This window comes from Girardinichthys multiradiatus, chromosome Y (assembly GCF_021462225.1).
Source record: "Girardinichthys multiradiatus isolate DD_20200921_A chromosome Y, DD_fGirMul_XY1, whole genome shotgun sequence".
Lineage (NCBI taxonomy): Eukaryota > Metazoa > Chordata > Actinopteri > Cyprinodontiformes > Goodeidae > Girardinichthys > Girardinichthys multiradiatus.
In genome coordinates this window covers 36885685-36899078 of record NC_061818.1, presented here as the reverse complement: position 1 = coordinate 36899078, position 13394 = coordinate 36885685, and positions in this window count along the sequence as shown.

The window sequence follows — 13394 nt, the reverse complement described above, 5'->3', positions numbered from 1 at the left end:
AAGGATCCAGAAGTTGGTTGATTTATTGTATTTTATTTAAATAGATGGACTTTGTACCTCACAAAAACATACTTTCAGTCTGATCAGTTAATCTTCCTCTGCTTAATCAGGTCTTTCCCTGCACAGCTTCGTCTGCAGAGAGGATTTCCTGTCTGTGTCTGATGGACTCATCCGGACCCTCCAAGGTCCCAGTCCTGTGACAGGGACTGGTACTGAGGAAGCCAGGGCCAGCAGTGTGTTTTAACTGGTTACCACAGTTTCTCCTTCCTGCCTCCATTGTTCATGATGAGCAGGAAGGATGAACCATCACAAAACCATCCTAGCAATTGTTCCCTTTTGTCACTGTTTCTGTGAAGCACCTTCAGCTGATTCACCAAACTGTTAATCAGGAGGCCAGAAGGTTTTATTAGTCTGTGTTCAAATACATCTGAGCAAAACTGCTACAAACAGAAATTCTGATTTAAATGGTGACAAAGAAAAAAACAACACAAGATAAGAAAGTGTGAAAAGTTCTTAGCAGGAGTTTTGTTTTATATTTACCTTTAATAATCTCTGCAGGGATTTTCTGCCTCCAGCATCAGTTTTTCCACAACGACAATCCGGTTCCTGTTGGCTGTAAACACAGAGATGAGAAACCAAAAAGAACTTGTGTCTCATAAAATTAGAGCTGTAATGGAGACTTTAAAGTCTTATAGCACAAATATATACCGACTCAAAAGTTCAAACCAGAAAAGTAAAGAAATTATGACATTTTTAATTACTTATGCACAGAATAGAGCCCAATAGTCCTTAAATCCCACTGTGAGAACTAATAAAAAGCATGAATTAAATATAAATGGTTGATTAAAACTCTATTCAGTTTGTAGACAAATGTCAGAGTTTCTTAGTACCAAGTCAGAAAAACCAACTGAAGCACACCCTAAAGTAGAAACTCAAACTGGGAGAGTTAGGAAGTTTACCTCAAAAGCCACAACCTATTTCCTGGAGGAAAGTCACACTGAACCTATCTGTGTTCCAGATCAGCCGGTGGGATGTGAAAACCGGAGCTGCACAATGTAAATGCAGTCATCATTCCAACATCAGTGCATGCAAAATAAAAACTGCAAAAGACTATTTGAATACAATATTTGGTGGGCTAATATATTTTATCAGCCATGAATTCAAACTCTGCAGGTATGTATGTATGCAGTTTAATGGATCTTCAGGGCTCTTTATGGCCAGATCTTAATGGGCAGCATCCTAAAACTCAAGGAAAGTGGTCGAGCCATTGTGATGATGGAAACAAAGAGAGGGGAAAATTGGTTTTAATCTCAATCAATTTAAACTTTGAAATATTCCTCAGTACACTTTGTATGTGTGGCAGCCATTTTGGATTTTAATATTAGGGTTGGTAACGAACTGAAAACTGTCCAAGATAGGATTCCAAATTTTCCCAGGATTTTCCAATTATTAAACTCTGAAATTCTCACCATAAGGTACAAATAAATGGTAAATTTTCTTCCTAGCATGACCTGAAAATCCAGCAAGCCAACCACTCAGATAAACTGCAGCTTAATTGGATGATCGAAGTCGGGGCTGGTAAGAAACCTTTGACTTTCAAAGATGTCATTTTAAATTCAGTGGCCATTTAAGTTCATTTTTAAAATCTCAATATGAAGTTCTGGCTTTTGGGTACAAAGAAATGCTATATTTCTCGTCAAGTATGTCCTTAAAATCTAATATGTTTATTTTCCTGGTCATGCTTTTGATTTGTCGTCTTGTTCATGTTTTGTCAAGTTTGGCTTTCGGATCTGGTTATGCTTTTCATGTTTTTCTAGTTTGTGTTCAAGAGTCTGTTTTGCTCCAGTCACGTTTTGTTCTGTTAATTAAGTTTATTCAGTTCACCTGCTTCAAGTTAATCTGTCTCCTTGCTCCACCTGGTTTTCACGCCATATATTCACACCTGTTCTGTTAGTCTTTGCGGAAACATCTTTCATTCTCATGCTCATGTCTTGTTCTAAAACCAAGTCTTGTTTTTTTTTATCATGCCATGCTTGTCTTGCCAGCCCGTTTGTTTTGTTCCTGCCTCCTGCTAAGTGTGAGTTTTCGTAATTAAACCTTTTTTTTTTTCACTTAAAATCACACTGCCTGCTCGTCTGCATTCTGGGGTCCAATATCAAGACAGAACTGTAACATATGAAAGGAATTCATAATATTCACATATTCATATTCACAAATATAACTGGTCTATTTGTACTTTTGGTAATCCAATAAATCATTCCAAACATAACACAGCAATGTGCAATATGTCTGTATACATGTTGAGACAGTGTTTAAATGCATTAATGCATTAACAACACCATTGGCATATTTAGCTAATTGCAGTAATCCTGGTCACTAAGCAATAACAATTTCCCTAATCAGATCAGTAACTTTATATTAACAGAAATGCATAAAAATGGAGGAAATATAGTGTAACGGTTGCATTTTTAAATCAGTTCACAGATAAAACAGCAGAGACCAGACATTTACATACACTGTATAAATGACCTTAAATCAATTTAATGAGAATAATGATTTTTTATTTTAGATCTATTTGTATTACCACAATTATTTCCATTTGCTACATGCCAGAATAATGAGAGATTTTGAACAAAATGTTATGTTACATTCAATGACAACTGGGTAATCACAGATTCCAATTCCCTACTGGGAGGTCAACCATCCTGTCCATTGGTGAGGTAAGGTTTTCATTAACAGCAGCCAACATTAAACACAAAATGTGATTTAAAGTTTCAGCATTGCGCTTCAAAGGAAAATGACTTACAGCCTGATTCTGCAGCAGAGCGCCTAAAGGTAAGAAGTCTGAACATACTGTTCTGATATTGTGTGACATGAACCTGCTCATGCTCCAGTTTTACAGGAAGTGTTACATCTCTTGGTATGATGGTGACTTTCCTTTCACACAACCCAGAAAAAACTTTCAAAACCTACCTCAGCTGTCCTCCTGACTTGTTTATTGGAGAGTAAGATTTCCTTGAAGTGTTGCGCGTAGTCTCTTTGGTTTGTTGCAAATAAATACAAGAACCACACAGTTCCACTCGAAACTTAGAGGAAAAATGTTGTCTGTGTGAGGTTAGTGTCACTTGTGTTAGCACAGTAAATAAATAGCTGTCACTAAGCTCTGCTGAGCATAAATAATGAAACCTGACATATATTAAACTGGTATGTTACTATAAATGAGTCAACTCCTACTAATTATTTAAATGTTCACATTCCTCGAAATACTGGGCGAGGAGGAGGAGTAGCAACCATCTTTCAGTCCGATTTATTGATTAGTCCCAGACCAATCAATAGCTACAACTCTTTTGAACATTTAATCCTTAGTTTTTCTCATCCAAATTGCAAAGCACTAAAACCACTTCTGTTTGTTGTTTTGTACCGTGCACGAGGCCCTTACTCTCAGTTTTTAGATCGGTTTTCAGACCTTTTATCTGATTTAGTGTTAAATACAGATAAAGTTATTATAGTGGGGGATTTTAACATTCATGTTGACGCTGAAAGTGATAGCCTAAATATAGCGTTTAATGCTATCTTAGACTCAATTGGCTTTACTCAAAACATTAACAAACCTACCCACCTTTGTCTTCATTCTCTGGACCTTGTGCTGACATATAGCATTGAGTGTACAGACATAACAATATTTTCTCATAACCCTGTCCTGTCTGACCATTTCTTAATAACCATTGAGTTTAATTTAACCGAGTACTCCACACCTGAAAGAAATTTTCATTATAGTAGATCATTATCAGGCGATGCTGTAACAATCTTTAAAGAATCTGTTCCACTTTTAATTTCCTCATTATCACTGAAAAGCACAGTGGAGGGGAATAATTTTGTTTCTTCCCCTTCACAAATTGATTCTTTTGTTCATAGTGTTTCTTCATCATTGCGTGGTGCATTAGACAATGCAGCCCCCTTGAAAAAGAAGGTAATTATTCATAGGAGGCTAGCTCCTTGGTTTAATTCAGAGCTGCGTACTTTAAAGCACAATGTTAGAAAATTGGAGAGAAAATGGCGCTCTAGACACCTAGAGGATTCCTACTTGATCTGGAAAAATAGCCTACTGTTGTATAAAAAGACACTTCACCAAGCTAGAACAACTTATCTCTCATCATTAATAGAAGAGAACAAAAATAATCCAATGTTTCTCTTTAGTACAGTTGCTAAACTTACACAGAGTCATAGCTCTGTTGAGCCATCCATTCCCTTAGCTCTTAGCAGCCATGACTTTATAGGATTCTTCTTAAATAAAATTGATTCTATTAAAAGTTTAATCTTTGACATTCTCCCGAAGATGATTACTTCATCCTCAGCAAGTGAGACAACATTGGAAATAACTGCAGAACCTGATTTGTGTTTGGACTGTTTTGATCCTGTGGAGCTTCCTGAGTTATCAGAAATATTAGCTTCATCTAAACCTTCAACTTGTATGTTAGACCCAATCCCAACCAAATTATTTAAGGAAGTGTTCCCTCTGATTACCAGCCCCATTTTAGATATGATTAATCTATCTTTAGTAATTGGATATGTACCACAGGCTTTTAAGGTAGCTGTAATTAAACCTTTACTTAAGAAACCTTCGCTTGATCGAGATGACTTGAAAAATTACAGACCTATATCCAATCTTCCATTCTTATCTAAAATTCTTGAGAAAATAGTTGCTAGTCAAATGTGTGATCATTTACACAACAATGACCTGTTCGAAGAGTTTCAATCAGGCTTCAGAGCTCATCATAGCACTGAAACAGCTCTGCTGAAAGTCACTAATGATATTCTTATGGCCTCAGATAATGGACTTGTGTCTGTACTGGTTCTGTTAGATCTCAGTGCTGCATTTGATCCAGTCGACCATAATATTCTCTTAAAAAGGCTGGAATATGCTGTAGGGATCAGGGGAACAGCGCTAGGCTGGTTTAAATCTCATCTGTCAGACAGATTCCAGTTTGTTCATGTAAATGATAAATCATCTTTAAACTCCAGGGTTAATTGTGGAGTACCACAGGGTTCAGTACTTGGTCCAATTCTCTTTACTATATATATGCTTCCAATTGGTCAAATTATCAGGCAGCATAGAATACATTTTCACTGTTACGCTGATGATACTCAGCTTTACTTATCCATAAATCCTGTTTAACCCAACCAGTTAGATAGACTACAAACATTTCTTGAAGACATAAAAACTTGGATGACTTTAAATTTTTTGCTTCTAAATTCAGACAAGACAGAAGTTGTCGTCTTTGGACCGGAGTCTTTAAAAAAAAAAACTGCTTAGTTAATCACTTAACCTGGATGGCATTAAATTGACCTCTGATAATAAAGTAAAAAACCTTGGTGTTATTTTTGACCAGGACATGTCATTTAAATCCCATATTAAACAGGTTTCTAGGATTTCCTTCTTTCATCTCCGGAGCATTGCCAAAATTAGAAATATCCTATCTAGGAGTGACGCTGAAAAACTAGTCCATGCATTTGTTACTTCAAGGCTGGACTATTGTAATTCTTTACTAATAGGATGTCCACAAAATGCAGTTAAAAGCCTTCAGCTGATTAAAAATGCTGCAGCAAGAGTTCTGATGAAAATTAAAAAGAGAGATCATATTTCTCCTATTTTAGCTTCCCTTCATTGGCTCCCTGTTAAATCCAGAATAGAATTTAAACTTTTCCTCCTCACATATAAAGCCCTTAATGATCTAGCTCCATCATACATCAGAGATCTGATTGGTCCATATGTTCCTAACAGAGCACTTCGTTCTCAGACTGCAGGTTTACTGGTGGTTCCTAGAGTCTCTAGAAGTAGAATGGGAGGCAGATCCTTTAGTTATCAGGCTCCTCTCCTGTGGAACCAGCTGCCAGTTTTAGTCCGTGAGGCAGACACCCTGTCTACTTTTAAGGCTAGGCTTAAAACTTTCCTTTTTGATAAAGTTTATAGTCAGAGTAGCTTAGGCTATCTTCCTTATTTTTTGCCTCCGCCTTCCTCCCTCCCTGTTGGTTGGAGTAAGGGGGAGTCAGGTTTAGCCTAAACTGGCTCAGTTATGGTTGAGGTGCAAACACACCCTCCACTTCTGCTACCTGTATGACCCCTTCTCTTTTCCAATGGTTATAATCAGTCTGACAGAGAGAGGTATCCCAATCATTGTGGTTTTTAGTATAACAATGACCATCAGTGGGACCCTTTGTGGGGTGCCTTGAGACGACATTGTTGTAAATAAGCGCCGTTTAACTAAATAATCTGAACTGAAACTAGATATGTTTCAGTATAAACTAGATATGTTTATACTGTTTAATTTGTACTGTATTGCACCGACTACGCCAAAACAAATTCCTTGTATGTCCAAAAACGTACTTGGCAATAAAGCTTTTCTGATTCTGATTCTGATTCTGATTCTGTGTAGTTATGCTGCTATAGGCTTAGGCTGCTGGAGGACATAACGACCACTTTCACCCTCTTCGCTACATTCTCACACTACTCTCCAATTTTGCATTATTTGCTGTTATTTCAGCTTTTAACTTTGTTCTCTCTTTTCTCTTCCTAGAAGCTACACCTGGACTGGCTCTGTGTCTACCTGTGACACCTTTCTGGAGAGGGGCATCGTCCGAGCTTCTGCTGGCAACAACTTAATGCTCACCCTCTACCGATGATCCACATAGCCCTGTCCTTCAGTGTTTAACCCTTTCTCTCTCCTAGACATGGCTACTGACTGAGCTTCTACTGTGACTAACTCTATGTGCTCTCTTTCAGACTCTAACCTTGAAAACTGGCTCAGAGTTTATCTGTTCTTTCTTTCTAGGTGAAACGACTAAAGGAGCTACATCCATTAACATTTACTTTTCCTTCCCATAGAAAGTACTCCTGGATCAGTGCTTCTTTGTTCTCTTTGTGTCTCTGCTCTGTTCTCTCAAACCTCCAGTCGGTCGTGGCAGATGGCCGCCAACACTGAGCCTGGTTCTGCTGGAGGTTTCTTCCTGTTAAAAGGGAGTTTTTCCTCTCCACTGTCGCTACATGCATGCTCAGTATGAGGGATTGCTGCAAAGTCAACGCCAGTCACTGTCCACTGTCTCTACATGCTCATCCAGGAGGAGGGAATGCTGCAAGTCACTGACTGGATGCAATCTGCTGGGTTTCCTTAGATAGAAAAACTTTTTATCCAATTTGAATAAAAAGCTAACTCCGACTGCACTGTTCAATGGTTAGGATTAATTGGAATGTTTGTACCTGATTGTTGTGAAGTGCCTTGAGACATGTGTTGTGAATTGGCGATATATAAATAAAACTGAATTGAATTGAATTAATCCTGCTGTGTTTGGAAACCAGTTATCACTGAACTGAAACAAGACACGTCATTTAGATTTTAATTAATAAAAGGTTCCTAACTGTGGTAGAAATCAGACAGCTGCAAGATTTACAGTCCAGTTAATAAAATGACAAATAATACAGATCACAGACAAAATGAGCTGATTGATAATCAAAGCAGTTTTTCACCAGAACAATAAAGGTGTTTCTTGTGATTACAGTACAGTTAGAACACAGTGATTCTGAACTAAAACGTGTAAACACCAAGGTTAAAATGCCAGGTTGTTGTGAAAAAGACAAATAATTTAAAACCTTTTCCCACTTGAGCAAGCAAAACAATCTGTTACTAGGGAAATGAAAAATAGAAATCAGCAGTAATCTGGTTGCAAATGTCTACGCCTTTAAACGAGTATTTTGTTTAAGAAGGTTTTCATTCATGGGTGGCATTCAGTGTTATTAAGTTCACACCTGCCATCAGTTGTAGTGAATCTGATTAACCTGAGAAAGCATTAAGATGTCTCTGACATCCTGTACATCCTTTAGCCACGATTTGCCAATGGGTTAGAAAGGATCAATTATGAGCTCATCGTACAAAGGTATCAGTCAGGAGAAGGTCATAAAAACTCAGGATACTATGTATAAACACTCACGGGGACCTGAAGTTCAAGCCGAGCATCAAACTGGTGAAGAAAGAAGATTTAAGAGTCAGAAAAAGAGAAAATCCAATCAAATCCAACAACAACATGTTGAACCTTGAGTCAGTTGGGCGATAGCAGCAGAACACCACACCATGTATCAGCCAAAAACCAGAAACTGAGTCTACTCTTCGCGCAGGCTCATCACTACCGGACAATAACAGATTGGAAATATGCTACCTGGTCCGGTTGATCTCAGTATTTAGATGGTAGGGTCAAAACTTGTCGTGAACAACATGAAAGGTTCAGGTTGTTGCTGGTGGTGGTGTTATGATCTGGGGATAGTTTCTTGGCACATTTTGGACTCTTAGGACCCACTGGACATTATTTAAACACCACAGCCATCCTGGATATTGTTCATGACCACGTCAATCCTATTGTGTCCACAGTGTGCCCTTCTTCTGATAGCTACTGGGATAATGCACCATGTCACAAAGCTCAACTCATATCAAACTGGTTTCTTCAACATGACGAGTTCAATGTGCTCCAGAGGTCTCCACGGTCACCAGATCTTGATCCAGTAGCGCAGCCTTGGGATATGGAAATTAATATCATGTTCAGCCAACAAAACTGCAGCAACTGTGTGAAGCTGTGATTTTCAAATTGACCAAAACCTCTGAGGAATGTTACTTGTTGAATTCAGATGGTTTTGAAGAGAGTTCGTTGAAGACAGGTCCAAACCTGTGCTAGGAAGGTGCTCCTGGTGAAGTGGCTAGCGAGTTTATGCCACATTAAACATAGGAAAATCTTAACATGATTTATTATAGTCTTATTTTTTGCCTTACTAACCTTTCAGATCTCTATTTCCACAAAGAATTATAGTAATAGTATAGTAATTAATCTCTTTTTAGTTTATAAATATATAAATTTCAGTTAGTTTCTATGACACCCAGCAGTCTGGAGCCTGAGAGCTTCCTGAAAGAGATAGTTTGATGGTTTCCTGATCTCCAGCAGCAGAGTGATCAGCTGTTCAGCAGCACTGATGAAGACAAACACCTATCAGTCCTTCTAGAGGAATCTGAGCTACTTAATCCTTCTCTTTGCTTTGTGGAAGAAATACCGTTGCTCTTTGTTTTTCTTATCTTGAAAACTATTAAAGTATTTTCTGCCATGATCATTTTCTTTGTCAAGACAAGAGCAAAGGCACGCTTTGGTTCTTTTAAGGTTCTTTGACAGAGAAAAAGGATAACTGACACAAAACGCCACAGGGAGGAAGGACTCAGGTATTTATGGAGGTGAATCAGACTTTTAGAAATGTGAGTGGAGCCTCATTTCCTCTCATTGCCCTCCTCACTGATAACAGACTCTGGGAAACAAACTCAGGACAATATTCTTTTTGTAAGTCAAACTCAATACACAGAAAACTGGAGTTTTGTTTCAAAGATCTTTAGGGCTGTCAGGAGCTTTTGGAGAAAACTGTGGTTTAAACCTCTGGATCAACAGAAAACATTTGAGTTTTTATCGATAATCCGAAATCTCTTGGTACATCCTAAATTAATCTTGATGGTCAAGCTCATGTGGTGGGAAGTCTGCAAACTCAAAGATTTAAGCACAGATCAGAAGAATCAATAATCTTCCAGGTTTTAAAATCTTGAAACAAAATTGCAAAAACTGTGAATAAAAATCTCATTATTGTTTTTGAAATGGACAATTATCCTCATCACAATGTTTCAGTTATAAGGCTCACCAGATGGAGTTCTAGTTCTTTCTCTGATGCTGCATTTTTAGGGATCTTTTGACATCAAAAGCTTAATAGATAATCTCCATGAGCAAAAGTGTATAAAAGTATTTCTGAGCCATCAGCAAGTGTTATCACCTCTATAAAGGCAGTAATTCTCACAGTTTGTTTGTCTAAAGGATACAAGTAGTGGTTTGGAAGGGGTGCCAGCAGAAAACTCTTCAATGGCAGCAGACTTCGGTTTGCAATGTTGCTTCTGAATCAAACACAAGACAGATGAGACCAAACTGGCCTTAATGTACAACGTCATGTTTGGAGAAAACCAACAACAAACACCTCATTGTTGGCTTGTTTTGCAGGACCTGGGCGCCTTACAATCATTGAGTCAAGCATAATCGACCCTACAAAACAAAGTATTCTAGAGTTAAATGTGAGGCCATCTGTCTGACAGATGAAGCTTTGCCCCAACTGCCACCAACTGGACTGTGATCCCAAATATAGCAGCAAATGTATGGCAGAATGACCTAAAAAGAAAATATTTAGTTTGTTGCAATGGACAAGTCAAAGCCCAGACCTCAACCTTGAAATGCTGTGTTGGGACCTTAGCACAGCTGTGCAGGAAGAAAAGAAGTGTGGATCTTCATTCCTTTACAATGATGTGGGAGACTGATTAGGTCAGGAAGAAAAGCTCTATTTCCAATTATTTTTGCTGAAGATGGTTCTAAAAGATGTTAAATCATGGGGTGTACTTAGGTTTTCACACACATTTTCCTCATTTTGGCTTGATCCTTGCTTGACAGTGTGTAATGACAGTTGAAATCAGTTCTGTGTTTTTGTACACTTACTTCACATAGAGGTTAGATGGTAGAGGCCAGATTACAGGGGTTGGACAATGAAACTGAAACACCTATCATTTTAGTGTGGGAGGTTTCATGGTTAAATTGGACCAGCCTGGTAGCCAGTCTTCATTGATTGTACATTGCACCAGTAAGAGCAGAGTGTGAAGGTTCAATTAGCAGGGTAAGAGCACAGTTTTGCTCAAAATATTGAAATGCACACAACATTATGGGTGACATACCAGAGTTCAAAAGAGGACAAATTGTTGGTGCACGTCTTGCTGGCGCATCTGTAACCAAGACAGCAAGTCTTTGTGATGTATCAAGAACCACGGTATCCAGGGTAATGTCAGCATACCACCAAGAAGGACGAACCACATCCAACAGGATTAACTGTGGACGCAAGAGGAAGCTGTCTGAAAGGGATGTTCGGGTGCTAACCCGGATTGTATCCAAAAAACATAAAACCACGGCTGCCCAAATCACGGCAGAATTAAATGTGCACCTCAACTCTCCTGTTTCCACCAGAACTGGGAGCTCCACAGGGTCAATATACACGGCCGGGCTGCCATAGCCAAACCTTTGGTCACTCATGCCAATGCCAAACGTCGGTTTCAATAGTGCAAGGAGCGCAAATCTTGGGCTGTGGACAATGTGAAACATGTATTGTTCTCTGATGAGTCCACCTTTACTGTTTTCCCCACATCCGGGAGAGTTACGGTGTGGAGAAGCCCCAAAGAAGCGTACCACCCAGACTGTTGCATGCCCAGAGTGATGCATGGGGGTGGATCAGTGATGGTTTGGGCTGCCATATCATGGCATTCCCTTGGCCCAATACTTGTGCTAGATGGGCGCGTCACTGCCAAGGACTACCGCATGCATTTCATTGTCCAACCTCTGTAGTTTTATAATACCACAGAACTGAAAATGGGTGTACTTTATTTTAACCAGCAGTGTATTTTACAAATAATAGCCGTAAGGACTAAGCTAATATTGCTTTTGTTCTATATTGTCAGCATAAGAAGGCGAGGAGACAATTTATATTTATAGAGTGAGCTTCAGTGTGACCACAGGCATCCAGTAGACATCAATGCAGGAGAACAGGCCAGACTGCTTAAAACAAAAAAGACCTGTTTCTATAAACACTGACAGAAGAGCAGAAGCAAAATCTTATTAGCTGTGACATCAAACAAATATTATTTGTGTTATTTGATTTAACAAAAATGAAAGAAAATGAAGGTGAATTTACTTATGTTGTTTGTTTTTCCATACTTCTCCAATCCAGGAAAATACTTCAGTAACATTCCAGACATTTACAGCCTGTTTAATTAAAGGGAGAAACAGAAATTGTTCAGATTTTATGCGAAACAAGAAGCCCTTGGAGCCTTCTCTGCTGGGACAAACTGGGAACTTCATGGCACGGTCAGTCGGGCCATGTTGACGTTCAGAACAAAACTCCTTGTGTGAGGTTAACCAGGAAGAGTTATTCCTGACCCTCGGCAGTAAATTCATGCTGCGACTCACCCTCATTTAACTTTGCTGCATCCAGAAGGCCAAAATTACAACTCTGGGACACAGACAGACCCAACAGCGTCGCAAACAAAAGATCTGAGGGAGACAGAAAGGTGGAGCTTCTGCTTTTAACTTGGCTGTTACCACTTTCTTTGTTTTATAAAACCTTCACAATACAGTGGTGTGAAAAAGTGTTTGCCCCCTTTCTGATTTATTTTTTTATTTTTTGCATGTTTGTCACACTCAAGTGTTTCAGATCATTAAACAAATTAAAATATTAGTCAAAGACAACCTAAGTAAACACAAAATGCAGTTTTTAAATGAAGGTTTTTATTGTAAAGGGAGAAGAAAAGTCAAACCTACATGGCCCTGCAAGGAATTTCCCCCTAAAGCTAATAACTGGCTGGGCCACAGCAGCAACAACGGCAATCCAGCGTTTGCGATGACTTACATTGAGTCTTTTCCAGCGCTGTATCGTGGAGACATGAACTCTGACCTTAACTGAGACAAGCGAGGCCTGCAGTCCTTTGGATGTTGTTGCAGGGTCATTTGTGACCTCTTGGATGAATCGTTGCTGAGCTCTTGGAGTAATTTTGGTCGGCCAGCCACTCCTGGGAAGGTTCAAAACTGTTCCATGTTTTCTCCATTTGTTGACAATGGCTCACTGTGGTTCGCTGGAGTCCCAAAGCTTTAGAAGTGGCTTCAAGACCTTTTCCAGACTGAAAGATCTCAATTACTTTCTTTTTCATTTGTTCCTGAATTTCTTTGGATCTCAGCAATGATGTCTAGATTTTGAGGATCTTTTTGGTCTACTTCACTTTGTCAGGCAGGTCCTATTGAAGTGATTTCTTGATTGAGAACAGGTGTGGCAGTAACCAGGCCTGGGTGTGGTTAGGGAAAGAATCAGAATGGAGGCTTAATCTATCGATCCGGTTCAGATTATGTTCATTTACGCAATGCCATCTTTCTCTATGTTTCTTTGAAACAGTGCAAGCTTCCAGTTTTCCTTCATCTACCTCAGAAATGTGTCTTAGCTCCTCTCAGTAACTTGCTATGAAAGCATTTTCTTCATCGTATCCAAACCGGCAGCCGAGACATCAAACGACCCGGGCCAGAACTGACGGCACCGCCTTGGCCTTGTGAGTGAAGATCTTACTTAATGTGATGAATAATAAAATAAACTATTTACGTTGATTACCAGCTTCAAAGATCCAGCATGGGATGTTTTTAAGGAGCAGGGTTTTAGGAGAAGAAAGTCAAGCATTAAAGGAAAGTCCTCAGAAGGTCAGACTGCACCAGAAACTGCTGCTACCAGAAGGTTTGGAGACTTTGTCTAATAG